The sequence below is a fragment of the Pelophylax lessonae genome (genome assembly GCF_965119305.1).
Source record: "Pelophylax lessonae genome assembly, chromosome: 6".
In the NCBI taxonomy this organism is placed as follows: Eukaryota; Metazoa; Chordata; class Amphibia; order Anura; family Ranidae; genus Pelophylax; species Pelophylax lessonae.
In genome coordinates, this window is record NC_138773.1 from 74,344,109 (window position 1) to 74,364,507 (window position 20,399).

Here is a 20,399-nt window from a genome sequence, read left to right on the forward strand (position 1 = left end):
TCTGATATGGGGAAGCAAAGCCCTGCCTCCACCAAGATGGCCGTATCTGCACAGAGACACAGTGCAGAACAAGACATGGTAAGTCAATAACGAGGCACTATCAGCTGTGGAGGATATACAGTAACAGGCAGCTTTCGTCATCGGTGGCTTCTAAAATAAGTGCATACATTGGGTTTGCAAATATATCTTTCTATATCCTATTTTATCCTTTGCATTATCTTTTTATATCTCTGTCTGTGCTTACATGTAGCTGTCAATAAATGTGAGAACAATCTTAGCTTGGGGTTGAATTCAAACAAGACATAGCATCCCTTAGGCCATGCATGGTTCTAAAAGCTTGCTTTCCATGGCCTGGCTGAGGTCACATAGGATCAGCATAGCTAAAGGGTTGCTGTTGAGGCTATTTCTATCTTAATGAAAAATAGATTATATGGTCAATAAGTAGTGGATGTGTATGGATTGATTTTGGAGAATAAGGATATAGATCAGTGTGACTTTAACCACTTGACCTCTAGAAGGTTTACCCCCCTTCATGACCAGGCCATTTTCTCTTTTGTTCATTGACGGACACAGCTCCTGATCTTCATAACCATTGGGTTATACTGCCCCCTACAGGAGTAGGACACCAGGCAATAGTTTGGCTATGCCTATGGGCAGTCCCAGGGGTTATACTCCCTCACCGTGCTATAGGTACTCAGTTTTTTTCTGCCTTGCTGGGATCTCTGGTCCTGACAATTATTTTATTTTTAGAAAAAATTTTATTTCTCCTGGATTTTTCCTGTGAGATCTACAATCAACTTCCGGGCTGGGTGATGGGCTGGATAATCTAGATCCACTGGTCACCCCAGTCTGGCCAGCGAGTGCGCGCAGACCTCAGCTCCACGCTAGGTTGGCCACGACATAGCCCCACTGGACGGGGGCTGACCTGCAAGTTAAATGCCTCGCGAGGTCGCATACGACTGGGTCTCGGCCAGAGTCTCAGTGTTCCTCCTGGCCGACAACCCCCCCAATTTCGATGGTTCTGTTTGGAGCGGCGCCCACCCGAGTCCTGGTATGGTGAGTAGCTGTCCCCCCTCTCCCTGAAGGGTTTTGGGGTGGACGTGGGTCCCTCCTTTGGATGGTTGGACCCCCAGATTCCCCTCCTGCTCCCTCGCTCGTCTGTCCCCCACCCTACCCCCTCCATTTATGCTGGGGCTGTTTGAGTGGTCTAGTCCAACTCCTGGGATGGGGGCAGGGCGCTATACTGGCGATGGAGGCTGGGGGGGGGTGCGCCACTGGCGACCAGATGATCGGCTGTGCAGGGGGGATTTTACCTGGTGGGGACTCTTGCCAGGGCTCCCCGACCTGCCTGGGTCTTTCCTTGAGGCCTAGGAACCCATCCTGGGTCCCTAGAATCCTCATAGTGCCACATGGGGCTGCCATTTTGTTGTAGCCTGTGTATTTCTATGCACAGCGGCCATGTTTGTGTAGTCCAGCGGCCATTAAAAATAGCGGCAGCCATGACAGTGGAGCCCTGTTGGTGGCGATTTCGGCGTGGGAACTCCTCCTTATCCCCTGGTGCTGATCCCTGGTAGCCCTGCCTCCATTGTAGATTATCCTGGTAGCTGCAGATGCATGTTTCGGCTGGGTGGTGAGTCTGGTGGGGTTCTCTCCCTCTCTGCTAAGGATCACTTGGTGCTTTGTACCTGGCGAGTGGATGGTGCTGCAAGCGCGGTGGGGGTTGTCCCTTGCAGTGTTTTACACCTTTTTTGTGGGGTCCCCTGGTGACTAATGAAGTCTTTGGATCACATCTCCCCACCTGATCCCCTCTCTGAGGCTGCGGGGCCCTCCGGGTCCCAACGACCCAACAATGCACTGAAGGCGGTCCTGGATTCCTTTGTGTCCTGGGTGGAGGTGGCTTTCCGGCGACAGGTTAGCAAAAAGCGCATCCCGCCTTCCCCTGCCTCATCTGTCTCATCAGATCCTGAATCTGATTCGGCCGCCGTGGATGTGGGTCACCCTGCTGGGTCTGCAACCACGCGCCCGGAATCCTCTGATAGTGAGGATGAAAAGGCGCTGGTTGACACACTGATTGTATTTGTGCGTGAGACCCTAAAGATAGAGGACGCAGCTTCAGCTGCTTTGGCACTCACAAGCCATCCAGAGCGGCAAAGGTGTTTCCTTTCCGCGCCTATTTTGACAAAATTGTCGCTAAAGAGTGGCAATGACCAAAGCGTCCCCTTGGGGTCCCTATTAGGAGTCCTTTTTTAAGAAGTTAACTGTTCCACCAGTGGTGGACTCTCTGGTTTCCAGATTGAACAAGGCAACCATGATTTCGGTTCAAGAGTCCCTGGCCTTTAAGGATCCATCTGACAGGAAGGTGGAGGCTGTGGCCCGCAATATGTACACTCTGGCTGGTTTGGCACTGAGGCCGGTATTCACCTTTGCCGTGATGTTGCAAACTCTGACCGCTAGCTTTGTTACGCCAATGGGGGATCGCGGGACTGGGCTACTTGTACGACCTCCTTCTGCGAGTAGAGTCTCCTACTTCTCTGGTGGAAAACCTGGAGATCACCATACAAACTCTGCGGGAGTTTAGCTGGATTCTGAATTTTCAGAAGTGAATCCGTTCAAAAAGCTGGACTATCTGGGTCTGACTCTGGACTCGACCTTAGCCAGAGTGCTCCTTCCTCTGGACAAACTCCAGAAATTGCAGGCTGAAATTCATCTCCTGCTATCCAGCAGATGGTCATCCCTCCGGACTTGCATGCAGGTGCTGGGCCTGATGGTGTCGACCTTCGAGACGGTTCTATTTGCACAGTTCAATACAAGGTCCCTGCAAAGGTCCCGGCCAAATGGCACAAGACTCCGCTGTCTCTGGACAATCAGATCTGGCTGAGTCAGGGAACGAAGGAGTCCCTGATATAGTGGCTTTATTCTCTGGCGCTTTGCCTAGGCAAATCCTTCCTCCCCTTGTATTGGACAGAGGTCACGATGGCTGGGGAGGAGCCCTTGGCAAACATTCTGCTCAGGGGATCTGGACACTGGAAGAGTCCAGATTACCGATCAATATCTTAGAACTCAGAGCAATTAGACTGTGTCTGGACCATTGGACGGATCGTCTTCAGGGATGCCCAGTGCGCATTCAATTGGAAAGTGCCACGGCCGTGGCCTATGTTAATCACCAGGGAGGCACAAGTAGTGTCCTGGCAGCTCTGGAGGTAGCCAGCATTCTAAGGTGGGCAGAACAGTTTGTTCTAGCCCTCTCCGCCGTACACATTCTAGGGGTGGAAAACTGGCAGGCGGATTACCTCATTCGGCAGGTGTTAGACTAAGGGGAGGAGGTGTTTCGTCAGTTGTGTCTCTGGTGGGGCATCCCCAAATTGGATCTGTTGGCGTCTTAGCTCAACAGAAAGGAGCAGAGGTTTGTGGCTACTCTCGCGGGATACTCTCGCTGATGCCACAGATGCGCTGGTGGCTCTGTGGGGTCAGTATCGTCTGATTTACGCCTTCCCTCCTCTCATGCTACTGCCAAGACTTCTACGCAGGATCGAGGCAGAAAGGATTCCGGTCATCTTAGTGGCTCTGGACTGGCCTTGCTGGGCTTGGTACACTGATCTGGTGTCTCTGGTCACCGACGTTTCTTGAAAGATTCCTCTCAGGGAGGATCTGCTGTCCCAAGGACCAATCCTCCATTCGGCTTTACAGACGCTGGCTTTGACGGCATGGCTTTTGAACCCCAGGTGCTGATGGATAGTGTATCTGAGTCAGTGATTCCTACATTGTTAAAAGCTAGGAAATCTACTTCTAGGAAGATCTATAATCGTACATGGAAGACGTACATTGTGTGGTGTGAGTCTTTTGAGGTTTATCCTCGCTCCTTCCCGGTGGCTGGGATCTTCACCTTCTTTCAACGGGGGGTTGAACAGAAATTGGCCTTGAGTACCATCAAGGGCCAGGTGTCGGCTTTGGCGGACTTCTTTCAATGACCCTTGGCCACACACTCCCTGGTGAGTACCTTTCTTCAGGGTGTCCGACATTTGGTTCCTCCAGTGCGATCTCTGTTGCCGCCTTCCATTTTCATTTGAATGAAGACATTGTGTTGCCTTCCCTGTGTCCCAGGCCTAAATATCCAAACGAAATTGCCTTGCATGCCTTGGATGTGGTCTGGGCAATTAGGGCAGCTACGGAATCTTTCAGGAAGTCATACTCACTATTTGTGCTCACGGATGGGCCTCCAAAAGGGTTGCCTGCTTCCTCTGCGACCATTTCCAGATGGATTACACAGACAGTGATTCAGGCCTATTCCATTAAGGGTCGGGTTCCTCCTTTCCCTGTTAAGGCGCACTCTACTCGGGTGTCAGTGCCTCCTGTGCCTTCCTTCATCAGGCTTCAGTGACACAGGTTTGCAAGGCGGCCACCTAGTCGTTGGTGCACACATTCAGAAAGTTTTATAAAGTGGATGTATTGGCATCTACGGATGCTTCTTTTGGCCGCAAGGTTTTGGAGGCTGCTGTTTAGAGGACCTGATCCTCTTCGAGGGTGTATTGTTTTTTCAGGTTGGCTCCACTTGTTTTGCCTGGTTGACTACTGTTTAGCCTTGGAAATTATTTTGCTGTTCCCACCCCTCATGTTTAACACTGTTTTGGGACGTCCCAATGGTTATGAAGATCAGAAGCTGTGTCCGTCAATGAACGAAAGAGAAAATGGGATTTTTAAATTACCGTAAAATACATTTCTCTGATGTTCATTTGCGGACACAGCCCCCCACCCCACTGTGGTGTTGTAATTCTTCTGACACTGCTTGTAACTAAACTGAGTACCTATAGCAGGGAAAAGAAATAGTTCTGGATGGCCGCACTCCAAGGCAAACACCTTTATTGACGTGATAAGTCCATACAGCATAAAAGCATAGGAGACACTAACACCAAACAGCTAACGCATTTCACACCCTTCGCTGGTGCCTAATCATAGCTGACTACCTATAGCAGGGAGAGGGAGTATACCCTTTGGGACTGCCCATAAGCGTAGCCAGATTCTTTTTCTGCCTACTGTCCTACTCCTGTAGGAGGCAGTATAACCCAATGGTTATGAAGAGAAGGTGCTGTGTCGGTCAATGAACATCAGGGAAATGGATTTTACGGTAAGTCAAAAATCCAATTTTTTGCGATACGACACTTGTTTACTTTAACTGACAATTGCACGGTCGTGCAACGCTGTACCCAAATAAAATGTATGTTTTTTTTCCCCACAAATACAGCTTTCGTTTGGCAGTATATCATCACCTCTGCACTTTTTATATTTTACGCTATAAATAAAAAAAGGCAGACAATTTAAAAAACAACCATTTTTTATTTTCTGCTATAAAACATATCCAATGAAAAAAAAATAACTTCTTTATCATTTTTGCCCAATTTGTATTCTGCTACATATTTTTTGGTTAAAAAAAATCCCAATAAGCGTATATTGATTGGTTTGCGCAAAAGCTATAGTGTCTACAAACTATTTGATATATTTATGGACTTTTTTTAAAAATTTTTTACTAGTAATGGCGCCGATCAGCGACTTATAGCAGCAGTGGTGTCACTAGGGGGGAGGGGGCAGAGGGGGCCATGGCCCCCCCATCATTATTCTGTGCCATTCTCCCATGTGCCCCCCTCCAACAGTATCCCGGCCACCTCCTGCTCTGGGATGGCGGGTCGGTAAGCCCAGATTGCGGGAACCCGACCCGCTATCCCCGACCATCACTGTAAAGAACTGAGCCTGCACTAGAGGAAGCAGAGCCGATGCTTCCTGTATAGTTCTGGCTCCTGTCACTGGTGGAGTGATACCAAATGTACTCCGTCTGTGACAGGAGCGATATAGGAAGCATCAGCTCTGCTCTCTACTGCAGCCGCATGCTTCCTCCAGCGCCGCTCCTGTCACACTCCATTGGTACAGCAGTACCAACCAGCAGTACCAGCCAGCAGTACCCACCAGCAGTACCCACCAGCAGTACCCGCCAGCAGTACCCACCAGCAGTGCCAGCTGTAGTACCCGCCAGCAGTACCAGCCAGCAGTACCCACCAGCAGTACCAGCTGTACCCACCACCAGTACTAGCCAGCAGTACCAGCCAGCAGTACCCACTACCCACCAGCAGTACCAGCCAGCAGTACCCATCAGCAGTACCCACCAGCAGTACTCATCAACATTACCCTCCAGCAGTACCAGCCAGCAGTATCCACCAGAAGTACCAGCCAGCATTACCCGCCTGCAGTACCAGCCAGCAATACCCACCAGCAGTATCAGCCAGCAGTAGCCAAAAGCAGTACCTGCCAGCAGTACCATTTAGCAGTATCCACCAGCAGTACCCGCCAGCAGTATCAGCCATCAGTACCAGACAGCAGTACCGCCAGCAGTACCCATCAGCAGTACTCGTCAACATTACCCTCCAGCAGTACCTGCCAGCAGTATCCACCAGCAGTACCAGCCAGCATTACCAGCCAGCAGTACCCGCCTGCAGTACCAGCCAGCAATACCCACCAGCAGTACCAGCCAGCAGTATCCATCAGCAGTACCAGTCAGCAGTACCCGCCAGCAGTACCAGCCAGCAGTACCCACCAGCAGTACCAGCCAGCAGTACCCACCAGCAGTTCCTGCCAGCAGTACCCACCAGCAGTACCTGCCAGCAGTACCAGCCAGCTGTACCAGCCAGCAGTACCCACCAGCAGTACCAGCCATCAGTAAGCACCAGCAGTACCAGCAGAGTGTCCATATCTGCTTTGCATATGCTGAGTGGACAAGGACCTGTCATCTGCCAGCTATGTTCATTGTGGCCCGTGATCGGTTACCAAGTTGCTAAAGTGGCCCTCACTCCTCAAAAGTTTGGGCACCCCTGCTGTAGGGGCATGAGTCCTGGTTGGAGAGATGTGCTGTAGGAGCCTTGCCCCTTAGTTTCATCATGGTGTGTGGTGGAGTAAAGGAGTATCAGGTGAAGAGGTGCGCTGTACTGTAGCGCATCAGGAGACCCGCAGGGAAATAATAAGGATCTCCCATGAAGTTGATAAAAGTGTTAAGACCGCTGCCACTGTCACAGCTGGCCTTAATACTTTTATCACTGTGGTTGCCAGGTCTCACTATTCTTCCCTACCTCCTCCGCGCTGAGAGCATGGCATCAATACTAGACTTTATTACTGCCTAAACTGGCACCAGTATTAGGCTTTATTATTGCGTAAACTGGCACCAATACTAAGCTTTATTACTGCGTAAACTGGCACCAATACTAGGCATTATTACTGCATAAATGGGCACCAACACTAGGCTTTATTACTGCGTAAACTGGCACCAATACTAGGGGTTATTACTGCGTAAACTGGCACTAATACTAGGCTTTATTACTGCGTAAAATTGCACCAATACTAGGGTTTATTACTGCATAAGCTGGCACTTATACTAAGCTTTATTACTGCGTAAACTGGCACCAATACTAGGGGTTATTACTGTGTAAACTGGCACCAATACTAAAAGTTATTACTGTGTAAACTGGCACCAATACTAGGGGCTATTACTGCATAAACTGGCACCGTTAGTGGGGGTTATTACTGTGTAAACTGGCACCAATACTAGGGGCTATTACTGCATAAACTGGCACCGTTAGTAGGGGTTATTACTGTGTAAACTGGCACCAATACTAGGGGTTATTACTGTGTAAACTGGCACCAATACTAGGGGCTAGTACTGCATAAACTGGCACCAATACTAGGGGCTTTTACTGCGTAAACTGTTTGCTGAAATTTTTTTAAACTATAAAGAAAAGCCTTTGAGAGTTTTCCTCCTTCTCAGGTCTGCAGCAATACCTGAGTAAGAAAGGAAAACTCTTGAAAGCTTGTCTTTTAAGTGTTAGGTTAGTACAATAAAAAGGTATCATTGCATACTGCATTATTCCTGTATTCTGTAACCCTATTTATATATATACTTATTTAGTTTTTTTCAGTGGTATGATATAGTTGTGAAAATTATGAGTGCCCCCCCCCCCCAGTTTTGACTGTGGTTTCTTATGTGCCCCCCTATATATTGTTTCTAGAGTCGCCACTGTGAAGCAGGACTGCAAATCGGACACTAACTGACACTTTTGACACTTCTTGGGGACAAATGACACTAATACAGTGATCAGTGCTAAACATATGCACTGTCACTGTACTAATGACAATGGCTGGGAAGGGGTTAACATTAGGGGTGATCGAAGGTGCTTTTACTAGGGGAAGGCATTAATCCATGTTCCTGCTTTGCAGGAACACAGGATCCATGCCCTTCCTACTGACAGAATGGTGATCTGCCTTGTTTACATAGACAGATCGTCGTTCTGCCTCTGTGCTAGATGATCAGCGGATGCTGGCGGATATCAAGTTCATGGTTCACGCAGATCAGCTCCAGGCTGTGTATAATCACAGCGGGAGTGGACCAGTGGCGGTGCACATGCCCGCCCCAGACCCGGAAGTGCAGGATCACATACTAGGTACATGATTCTACACAGCAGAACCGCCTTGCCGTAGTGTATTAAAGTTATACGGTTGTCAAGTGGTAAAGTATAACTAAGGGCAATTTTTTTTTTCCGTTTTGGATAAAGTGGAGAGGGATTGGAACGCTTGTCAGTTTTTATTGCTGCCTGTGACCCTGTTATAGAGAGTCACCCTCTCTAGTCGTCCTGTATACCATTATCATTGAAAGTGAAAGTAAAAGAAAATACTAAATCTGGGTTGTGCCCAGAAAAGTTATAGAGGGGAAATATTCCAATGGGGATACTAGTTCTGGTGACCTGGGGGTCCCCTAAGAAATTCCCTTAATTTGCAGGGATTTTCCTTCACTTCCTGTTTGGCTATGGGACAGGAAGTGAAGGGAAATTTCTGCAATGGGACACAGATGACAGTCGAATAAACAATTTGACTGGTTATAACCCTCCCTTGCTCTATCCAAAATGAGAAAAAAGGTTTTACCTATAGTTCTACTTCAGGTTTTTATTATTCCCTTCCCTGTCACCCTTTTGCTGGAGACACATCAGTAATTTGGGAATCAAAGTAAAGCTGCTGACAAACTATCATCCCGTACCGGGCTCAAAGCATGTGTATATGAAGTGCTGAGTATAACTGACATTGCTAGCAAGCAGAGTTGTATTGGTGTCATCTCACATTACCACCAATGACAAAGCAACAATGCACGATGAATGAATTGTGTAGATTTGTAGAACAGGAAAACAGAGATCTCCAAACCACACTTCTTACTGAAAAGGATTTTCTGTAGCAGGTGCTGTAGATGCTGATGGATGGCTCTGCCCTGAAAACGCTGGATGAGCAATCACCATCACACCACCAAGAATATGTACAAATGAAGGTACCAAGTTTCGCAGTCATACTCAATGAAGGTGCATTGACAGAGGAACACTGCAAGTGTTCAAAAGCTAGGGTCTTCTTCATCCTTTTAATGGAATAAAGAAGTTTTGCCTATTCTTAGGTATGTGATGATTAGGGAGGATCATAGTCATCTCAGAGTAATTGATTTTGCTGCAAAATACCTCTTATTATTTATTAGATGCTTTCAATTTTTCTCATTGAGCTGCTCATGCCAAATTTGCTCTAAAAAAAAATATAATGATATACTCTTTTATCCCTTTATTTAGAGGGTTTTTTATGGTGTTACTGTATTGTAGGGACCAATTACACTGCCTGGCCAAAAAAAAAGTCGCCACCAAAAAAAAAAGGTCACACCCTCTAATATTTTGTTGGCTTTGATTACGGCATGCATTTGCTGTGGCATTGGTTCGATAAGCTTCTGCAATGTCACAAGATTTATTTCCGTCCAGTGCTGCATTAATTTTTCACCAAGATCTTGTATCAATAATGGGAGAGTCGGGCCGCTGGGCAAAGCCTTCTCCAGCACATCCCAAAGATTCCCAATGGGGTTAAGTACTGGACTCTGTGGTGGCCAATCCATGTGTTAAAATTATGTCTCATGCTCCCTAAACCACTCTTTGACAATTTGAGCCAGATAAATCCTGGCATTGTCATCTTGGAATATACCCGTGCCATCAGGGAAGAAAAAACCCATTGATGGAATAACCTGGTCATTCAGTATATTCAGGTGGTCAGCTGACCTCATTCTTTGGGCACATGCAGTAACTATCCAATAGTTAGTTGCTTAGTTAATTCCAGGTGGCGACTTTTTTTTTTTTGGCCAGGCAGTGTATAACGGAGAGTGGATATCACATTGTGGGATTTAGACTGTGGAGGTCCGAGGGTCTTAGGCGCAAAATGGTTAAAAACCCATGGGTCAACTTGGGGTGTCCACTGGAAAAGAAAAGAGGGATACAGGAGACCCCTTATATGTATTTACTCAAATATACTTAAATTGTAACTAAAGACAAAACTTTTCTTTTGAGTTTTGGATAGAGTGGAGAGGGATTAGACCACCTTTTAGTTTTTATTGCTCTCTGTGCCCCCGTTAGGGAGATACATCCTCTCTATTTCTCCTGTTTACAGTCATCATTGAAAGTTAAAGTAAAAGAAAATCCCAATTTTTGGGTTGTCCCAAGAAAAGTAATAGAGGGAAATTCTTCTAATGGGGACACTAGTTCTGGTGACCTGGGGGTCCCCAAGAAATTCCCATTATTTGCAGGGATTTCCTCGGCTATGGGACAGGAAGTGAAGGGAAATCTCCGCAATGAGACACAGATGGCAAAAAAAATTCTGACAGGAGTTATAACCCTGCCTTACTCTATCCAAAATGAAAAAAAAGTTTTGCCTATAGTTCTACTTTAATACATCAAAAAAGTTTATCAGTGGGATGAAAAAGAACGTGAAATACATCTGCTGAGGTTGCTGTAACCCTGTGGGGTAGAAACATGCAACCTTCTGTAAGTGCAGGTGGAGAATACCCTTTCCCCACACAGGTTTTTAAAGGTTGCTCCCAATACCACAGGGGGACCGAATTCTGAATCCTCTGTGGGATTCCCAGATGGGTGCGGAAATCGGTGAATTAGAAGATGAATAAAAAAGCCTATCATTGGTCAGAGCGGCGGAGGCACCCATTGCTGCGTGTCTTAAAGATGGGCTGGAATCTGGTTTACTGAACATCAGATTTTTTTTCATTATTTATAAGTAATTTGATATTCGCTAATTCAGATGACTCCAATTCATCCTTAAGACACACGATAACGGACACCTCTGCCAAGGTCCACTTTTCTAGACCTCTTCTAAACCACCCAATATCACATTGTACTCTACAGGGTTTTGCACAGTGCGGCCTGCATTTTACAGTCCATTCCTAAAATGTGGGCCTGTGGTAGTTCTCTCTGCTTATTGCAGCAGAGAGAGCCCTGTGATTGGAGGAGAACTAATAATTCGACTTTGACAGGTCACATGCAGTGGTGTATTTAGGTTTTGTGCTACCCTAGGCCTGACTAAACTTGTGCACCTCCTAATTTAAATATGACCCATCCCTTCCTGTAAAGGCCACACCCCTTCCTGTTTCTGACCCGTTCTGTCATCTGTAAACCACAGACCAAAATCACAGTGTATCTATCAGTGCCCATCAGCGCAGCCTCATCAGTTTCCATAAGTTCAGCCTCATCAGTGCAGCCTTATCAGTGCCGCCTCATTACTGTCCATCAGTGCAGCCTCATCAGTGTCCATTAGTACAGCCCCACCAGTGGCCACCAGTGCAGCCTATCAGTGCCCATTAGTGCAGCCTAAGATATTTGGACTTGTGTTTGCTGCCACTGATTGTAATTATAGTAATATTTCACTTATTTGTATAATGACTAGGACGTCCATTGTCATTATACAAATAAGTGAAATAATCAGTGGCAGCAAACACAAGTCCAAATATCTTATAAGATTGGAAAATCTTACTAACCCAGTGACATATTGCGATAGAGGTGAGCAGGTCCAAAATATTATTGGCATCATATACAATTAAAAGTCTTAATTGTATATGATGCAATTCAATATGCTCGCTCAAGGACAAGGATGTTTAAAGAAATTAAATGATATTATTGACATGATGCCTGCCAAACCTGGGGGTGGTGGAGGGTAGGCGGAGCATTAGGCTGCAGTGCCACACTTATCAGCATTGGCGGCTGTCGGGCCAGTTGTAATAAGTGTGGTCGGCGGCCTGCGGCCTTTCCGAATGTCCTCACCCGCCGGTATTATCATACCGGCAGGTAGCAGTGTGGGTGCTAGACTTATTTTCCTCCTGGACCCTGCCCTCTGGCCCAATTCGCCCCATAGGACTGGCACTATACTAAAAGTGTAGCGCAAGCCGGCAGGGACTTTTTTTGTGCGGGAGATGGGAGGAGGCTCTTTATGTTTTTTTGTACGGAGTCCAGCTTTTTTGCTGCCCCCCTGCAAAGTGCCGCCCTAGGCCTTGTTGGCCTAGGCCAAGATACAGCACTGGTCACATGACTGGGTTTTTTTTCCCCCCTGAGTTTAATTCCCCTTTATTGTGTTTCTTGGCTTGCGTATCTCAACTGCTTTAAAAATGTTCAAAGCTCTGTTTTTTTAAAGTAGCAGTTTAGCCTCTTTTGTATTTGTGCTTTTTTTAAATATTTTTTAATGTGATCGTTATTTGTGTAATGCTTTATTTTTACTTTTTTCGCAGTTTTTTTTTTCCTACTGTAAAGAGAACCTAAACTAAAGAAGTTGTTGAGGTTTTTTTTGCCACAAGAACAGATCCAGAACAATTGAATGGAGCATCTGTAACCCTCAGGAATCATTTAAAGCCCATTGCACCACCAAATAACAAACTTGGGGAATTGCCTTCCCTGTTGATTGCACTGCTCTAAATGGTGACATTTCCACTAAAATCTCCTGATTCAGGAAAATGAAAACTCTTCATTTCACTCATCCCTAGAGTTGATTATTTATTGAACATTTATATAGCGGAGAAATTATACTTTGACACACAATCGTGTCCATTTACAAATTGAAAACTTTGGTGCACTTGAGAACAGTGTCCATGGAGAGTAGGCAGCTGGCAGTGAACTTTTTGTCGCTTCGGCATCCTTGCATGGCCCCACCGTGCTAACCTGAAAGCATTTTTATCTCAGTACGGCCTTTTCAGACTCCTTGGGTACCCGTAACAATGGCTTGTTGTTATGTAAAAAAAGCCTGTATCCAGAAAAAAAAGAAGCGAGAGATTCTTCAGTGTTGGAATCTTAGTCACATGGGGCCGTTACAGTCCACCCCCCCTCCCCCAGCTAATCTAGTTTCTATAGAAACAAGATTGGGAAAAAAGACAGACGGAGAGGGGCAGAAAAGAGTGAGAATGAGAGGAACAGGGATAGAGAGGTGAGCAGCATCAGGTAGAAGGGGCGTCCGTGCTTCGGCTTTGACAGGGACGCGGATGGACAGCGGGGGGAGCGCGCTAACGAACCGCAGGTGATGCAGTGACTTGCTCCATACGACTGCTCTCCGAGGCTATGCTGTTACCAGCTGCTGTCAAGACATTGCTGGAGATGGACCAGGAGTCGAAGGTAGATTAACAGCAGGTAAGTGTTGGCAAGAGTTGCCTAAACCGCGAATGAGGATAGATAAACTGGCAAGACAGATAGCATCAAGAAGACGGATTAGATAGATGGCATTAGATATAATTTCAGGACAAGGATATTAATGTCTTGTTGTGAGCACAGTGCAAAGTTGTTGCAAGACAGGCTGGCAGAAATGGATACACGGTAGAGGCAAAAGGGAGGTCTGGAAAATCCGGGAGACGTTGCTCTGTAGATTAACCCCCAACAGGTGGTGGGCAAATCCTGCTCGGAACAGGAACACAGGACACCCAGGTCAAGGGGCCGCTCTCCCCCTTCTCCATATGTTCATCTCACTTGCTACAAACTCCCACTGTCATATTCAGTTTTCTTTTTTTTATTTATTATTTGATTCTGGTCCAGAAGACATCTGCAGGATGGAGTTACAGCTCTGCAATAACTCCAAGAAGGTAACTCCTATTACCTTCCTTGGCTCTCCCTTACCTCACCCTATTAATGTTAAGATCTTGTTTTTTTACAAGATGCTCCATCATTAAAGTTAGCATCACGCGGCCGTGGCAGAAAACATTAATACGGTGCAGTTCTAGTTGAAATGCAAGTCTTGCTCCCATCGACCATGTCCTCGAATGAATTATATAATTCCGATGATCCAACCTTTTCCCATCATTATTCATAGTATCCCCTTCCCTGGTTTCTCCTCCTGTAATTTCTGCAGAGGTAAAGTCCTTCTCCATCCCTTACCTAGCTAGACATTTTATTAATGAGCTGGATGATGTTTAATTGCTATGAACATCCATTCATGTGTATGATTTGTGGCACTGTGTTCGCTGACGCGCTACAATGTTTTACATTAATGCACACATTGGGTAACAAAAAGAAAAATGCTCATTCAAGCCTCGGTAGCAGAAAACATAACTCGTTTCATGGGTAGACTGTACGGTAATGGCTGCCTCTGCAAGCAGCTGCACCAGATTTGTTATTAAAGTTTGTTAGATTGTTATATCATCCGCAGTAGGGTCTATACTGCACCTGTGTACATTGTGCGTGTGCAGAGAAGACTGCATGAGATTGCTAACTACTTAAAGGAAATGCCGTGACTTTTTTACATTTATTTTTGTTTAGGTGGGTATCAGTATGTTAGTGTTGTCTTGAGTATTTAAGCAGTTTATTCAGAAATGTAAGATCGAAAACTTAATACGGCTTAGTGACATTCAATGATGAAGCTATTGCTCGTAGTCCTGCATACACCTGTTCTGCATCTGACAACAGGTGCAATAATTGCGTCTGGACGCCTGCGCTATTCTTAAACCTCATTAACATATTTCTACTCCCACTCTATACGGCAGCTCAAAATAGGGGAGCAATTTGAGAAATAGTAAAGGCTTAGAGCTAAAGCCTCGTGCCACTAAACTGTAAACCAGACCCTCAGACTTTCCTTAGAGGCAATGAGGATAAATAGGAGCTCCCTTTTTAACTGGGAGAATGTTAAAGGAACGAGTATAGGGAAAAATAGTCTACCTTTGCTGACACTTCCTTCTGAACATATTTCCTGGCTGTTTCTGGTCGTAGACCTGAATTCCAGGTATTGTTGTTTTTGTATAGTTACATTAGTCCAGCTTGGACTAGTGTAAGTATGTATATGCCATACCTTTCCAATCCCTCTAGAACAGGGGTTCCTAACCTAGGGTCCATGGAGCCCTAAGTGATCCATAGATGGGATTCATGGGGTCCATGATGGTCAGATAAAAAAATAGCATTTACATTGACTATACAGCCCTCCCTCTTATCCCAATCATTGCCTTCCTTTTGAAAGAAATGAAAGAAAATGCACCGTGCCACTGTTTATAGTGCTGTGCATACACTATATTACCAAACATTTTGGGCCGCCTGCCTTTACACGCACATGAACTTTAATGGCATTCCAGTCTTCGCCCGTAGGGTTCAATAATGAGTAGGCCCATCCTTTGCCGCTATAACGGCTTCAACTCTTCTGGGAAGGCTGTCCACAAGGTTTAGGAGTGTATCTATGTGAATGTTTGACCATTCTTCCAGAAGCGCATTTGTGAGGTCAGGCACTGATGATGGAAGAAAAGACCTGGCTCTCTGCTCTAATTCATCCCAATAGTGTTCTATCAGGTTGAGGTCAGGACTCTGTGCAGGCCAGTCAAGTTCCTCCACCCCAAACTCGCTCATCCATGTTTTTATGGACCTTGCTTTGTGTACTGGTGCGCAGTCATGTTGGAACAGGAAGGGGCCATCCCCAAACTCTTCCCACAAAGTTGGTAGCATGAAATTGTCCAAAATGTCTTGGTATGCTGACACCTTAAGGCCCTGTTCACACCTGAGCGTTTTTCAGATCGTAAAATGCACATCTCTGAAGTCTCAAAATGCCCAAGCAAAATCTAATTTATTTCAGTGGCCCCTGTTTACATATAAGCATTTTGTTGCCTGAAGCAAAATGCCTTAAGCTCAAAAAAGTACATGAGCTTCTTTTTTGGCAGATTACAAGCGTTTTTGTTAGATGTCAATGCCTGCCTCCAAACAACTGCAAAAAAGGCCCAAAAAAAAACACCTGAAAACGATACACTCAGGTGTGAATGGAACCTAAGGCCCCTTTCACACAGGCGGACCATTCAAATCCGCCTGTTCTTTTTTTTTGGCGGATCTGAACGGTCCCCCCGTGCATTCCTATGGGGCATCGGATGGCAGCGGAGACATGTCCACTGACATCCGATCCGATCCATCAAATCTGGACGGATGGAAACCCTATTTTCCATCCGTCCAGCGACGGTCTGTTCCCATCCGATTTCCCCCATAGAGATGCATGGGGAACTGACAGCTGTGTCTCCGCACACAGCGTGGAGACACAGCTGTCCTCCTGCTGCTCAGTGGGGGATCGGCGGCTCGATCCCCCGCTGAGAAAAACGGAATCCGTCCGACGGACGGATAGTGTGAAAGGGGCCTAACAGTTCCCTTCACTGGAACTAAGGGGCCGAGCCCAACCTCAACCCCTGAAAAACAACCCCACACCATAATCCTCCTTCCACCAAATGATTTGGACCAGTGCACAAAGCAAGGTCCATAAAGACATGGATGAGCGAGTTTGGAGTGGAGGAACTTGACTGGCCTGCACAAAGTCCTGACCTCAACCTAACAGAACACCTTAGGGATGAATTAGAGCGGAGATTGCCAGCCAGGCCTTCCCATCCACATCAGTGCCTGACCTTTAAGAATTTTCTTCTGGAAAATGGTCAAACATTCCCATAGACACACTCCTAATCCTTGTGGACAGCCTTTCCAGAAGAGTTTAAGCTGTTATAGCTGCAAAGGTTGGGACAACTCAATATTGAACCCTACAGATTAAGACTGGGATGCCATTATACTTTATGTGCCTGTAAAAGCAGGTGTCCCAATACTTTTGGTAATATAGTGTATGTTTATTGCATGCAAAGTTGTGTTTATGTGAATATTTCTGGGGAGGGGGTCCATAGCTTTTATCAAATTCTTAAAGGAGTCCGTGACTCAAAAAAGGTTAAGAACAACTGTTATAGAAGCTGGAAATCAATGTAGGTGACAATGCCACTCCAGAGATTACCGCTAGCATCCAGGTCCCGTGCCCAGTGGCTGCCCTGCTGCTTAGTAAACAAGGTGCCACTCAGAGAACAAAAAAAAAAATTATATCCCTTATAAACTCCTTTAGGGGAAAGGAGCAGCAAAAAAATCTAACTTTAATTGTGCCAAAATAGTAGTCAAAACCACCCTACCAATAAAATGCAAGCTCTTTATTACAAAGATGAAAAACTAAAGGCTTGAAAAAGAAGCGCGTGCTGACAGCTATCACACAGTGTGCATGCTCCGGAACGCATCGCAAGCACGCCGGTGATGCCTACACAGAAGACACTGTGGTCCAGCCTGGGGTTCAGTCCTTGGTCCCGTCATCCACCACCACTTCCACATCCTGCTGGCCAGGACAGTGCTATGAGTGGCAGTACATGATCCAGAAGGCAGCCCGATGCAGACTCTGACCATTGGAATTTCCTATGTGCCTTTATTCATATTTATTATGAATCTCATCATTAAATTCACTACAGTCTACGCTCAGAGGCGCCTGTTCTTTTTCTTATTTCTACATATTTTCTCAGTACTGGGGTTCTGTATAGGTGAGCTCCAGGTAGGTATACAGTAAAATGAATACGGCTCTGAATCCATTAACCACTTCAGCTCAGGAAGGTTTACCCCCCTTCATGACAGGCCATTTTTTCCGATATGGCACTGCGTTTCTTTAACTGACAATTGCGCCGTTGTGCGACTCTATACCTAAACAAAATTTGTTTCCTTTTTTTCCCACCAGTAGAGCTTTCCTTTGGTGGCATTTGATCACCTCTGCGGTTTTTATTTTTTGCACTATAAACAAAAAAATTACCCCGACAATTTTGAAAATATATTTTTTACTTTCTGTTATAAAACATCCAATAAATAAATGTAAAAAATTTAATTTCTTCATCAATTTAGGCCAAAATGTATTCTGCTACATATTTTTGGTAAAAAAAAAAAAAAAAAATCGTTAACGCGCATATTGATTGGTTTGTGCAGAAGTTATAGCATCTGCAAAATATTGAATATTTGTATTTATTTTTATTTTTTTGCTAGTAATGGCGACAATCAGCAAGCAGGACTGCGATATTGTGACGGACAGTCGGGATACTAACTGATGCTTTTGACACTTTTTGGAGACTAATACAGTGATTAGTGGTAAAGAAATGCACAGTCACTGTACTAATGACACTGGCAGGGAAGGGGTTAACATCAATGGCAATCGGAGGGTTAAATGTGTGCCTGACCAGTTCTTTACTACTGTGGGGGAGGTGCTTGTACTAGGGGAAGGCATGGATCGGTGTTCCTGCTTAGCAAAGACACAGGGTCCATGACTTCTATAGTGACAGAACGGCGATCGGCGTTGTTTACATAGGTAAACCGCCGTTCTGTCTCTGTATGAGCGGGTGCCAGTGGATATTGAGTCCATTGTGCCTGCCAATCAGCTCCCGCTGCGTCTAATCTCAACGGGAGCGGGCCCCCGGCAGCACACGTAAGCTCATAACCCAGAAGTACAGATCACATACTAGGTTTGTGATCCTGCGCAGGAGAGCTGCCTTGCCGCCGTATATCTACAGTATACAGTCGTCAAGCAGTCAATACAGCTGTAAATGTAGTTTTTTTAATGAAATCAGTGTGAGTACCTGAATATGACTCGGTATCAGTCTCTTGCAGTCCCTAAACACCACAACACAGACTAGTAGATAGAGAAGCAACACAAGGGGATTGATTTACTAAAACAGGAGAGTGCAAAATTTGGTGCAGCTCGGCATGATAGCCAATCAGCTTCTAACTTCAGTTTGTTCAATTATAGTGGTTGTAAAGGTAGAAGGTTTTATTATCTTAATGCATTCTTTGCATCAGGATAAAAAGCCTTCTGTGTGCAGCAGCCTCCCTCATACTTACCTGAGGTCCATCTAGATCCAGCAACGTTACAGGAGTGTCTGCCTGGGAAGACAGCAGTGCAGCTCCATTGGCTTCCACTGCTGTCAATCAAACTCGATCAGCCAATGAGGAGAGAAAGGGGGTGGGCCTGGTCGCAGCTCCATGTCTGAAAGGACACAGGGAGCTGTGGCTCGGCTCGGGTGCCCCCATAGTAAGCTGCTTGCTGTGGGGGCACTCAACAGGAGAGAGGGGCCAGGAGCACAGAAGAGCGACCCAAGAAGAGGAGGATCAGGGCTGCTCTGTGCAAAACCAACTGCACAGAGCAGGTAAGTATAACATGTTTGGTATTTTTAGACTTTAGTATCACTTTAAGCTTTGGCAAAAAAAAAAAAAAAAAAAAAACCTGGAAGCTGATTGGTTTCTATGCAGAGCCGAACCAGATTTTACACTCTTTAGTTTTAGTAAATCAACTCCAAGGAGTCAATCAATTGTGGTGAAGTGCTCATGTATTACCAAGGAACGTGCCGATAGGAAGAAAGAGCAAAGTGACAGCCATGACCTCATCGGTCTGTTGGTTTTACTTTCATTCCCCGATAACAGGCTGGGGAAGGGACAAAACTTGAGGGTTTGGTCTCCTGGCTTGCCAGACATACAGTAGATGTACTGTGTGCCAGAGCTGTGTAGATCTCAGGAATGTATAGAAAGAAATACAAATCCTTCAGCAGGTGAAAAGTGCTGCAGCAAACTATTAACTATTAACTATTACACAGATGAGTGACATAGATCCTTGCATCTGTAATTCTAAAAAGACCCAGTGAGTTTGTTGTATATAGATTTTGGATATTGGAGTGCCTGAGACATATGAATATGACATGCCCAGATACACAAAGTATTATGCACCTGACCTTCACTCTAGTTCTATGATGGCAGCCACCCAACATATCCCACCACAAGAGTCCACTTATCCAGGCCGTAGAAAAAATAGTACAAAGTCACCCTCTAGAGCAGCCTTTTTCAACCAGGGTGCCGTGGCACCCTGGTGTGCCTCCTGGGTTCTTCAGGGGTGCCTTGGCAAAATGCCTAAAAATGGCAACAAATTGCCACAGGTTTTATTTAGCAGCATTACAACCCATGGCACTGTGCAGGTCACGCCACTGGCACCCTGACAACCAATTACATCACTGGTTGATAAGGAGAACGACGGGTGCTTGCATAGCATCCTTGTTTACTTATCACCCCTCCATCAGCACTGGGGTCACATTGGAAAGTAGAAGAAGAGAAACTGAAGGGGAAAAGAAACACTAGAATACTAGTCAGTACCAGTTTACCAGGAATAAATCATTTCTAATGTTGGATGGCCCACCCATGTTTTGGATGTTGCTGCTATGTGTAAAACTATTTGTTTAGGGTTTTTCTACATTTTAG

General features: G+C 45.8%; 1 protein-coding gene across 4 annotated transcripts in view; it reads left to right on the top strand.

Moving 5' to 3' along the window:
* The window catches only part of LOC309559025 (ankyrin repeat and fibronectin type-III domain-containing protein 1-like), a 722,127-nt gene that overhangs the window by 518,691 nt on the left and 183,037 nt on the right, over positions 1 to 20,399 (top strand). Inside the window, exon 1 of one of the 4 annotated variants that reach the window (XM_082262138.1) lies at positions 13,243 to 13,499. The exons of the other annotated variants lie outside the window; for them this stretch is intronic. The gene's annotated coding sequence lies outside the window, so the exon portion shown is untranslated. Of the gene's footprint in view, positions 1 to 13,242; positions 13,500 to 20,399 lie in introns of those variants that run through there. 4 annotated transcript variants of the gene reach the window in all.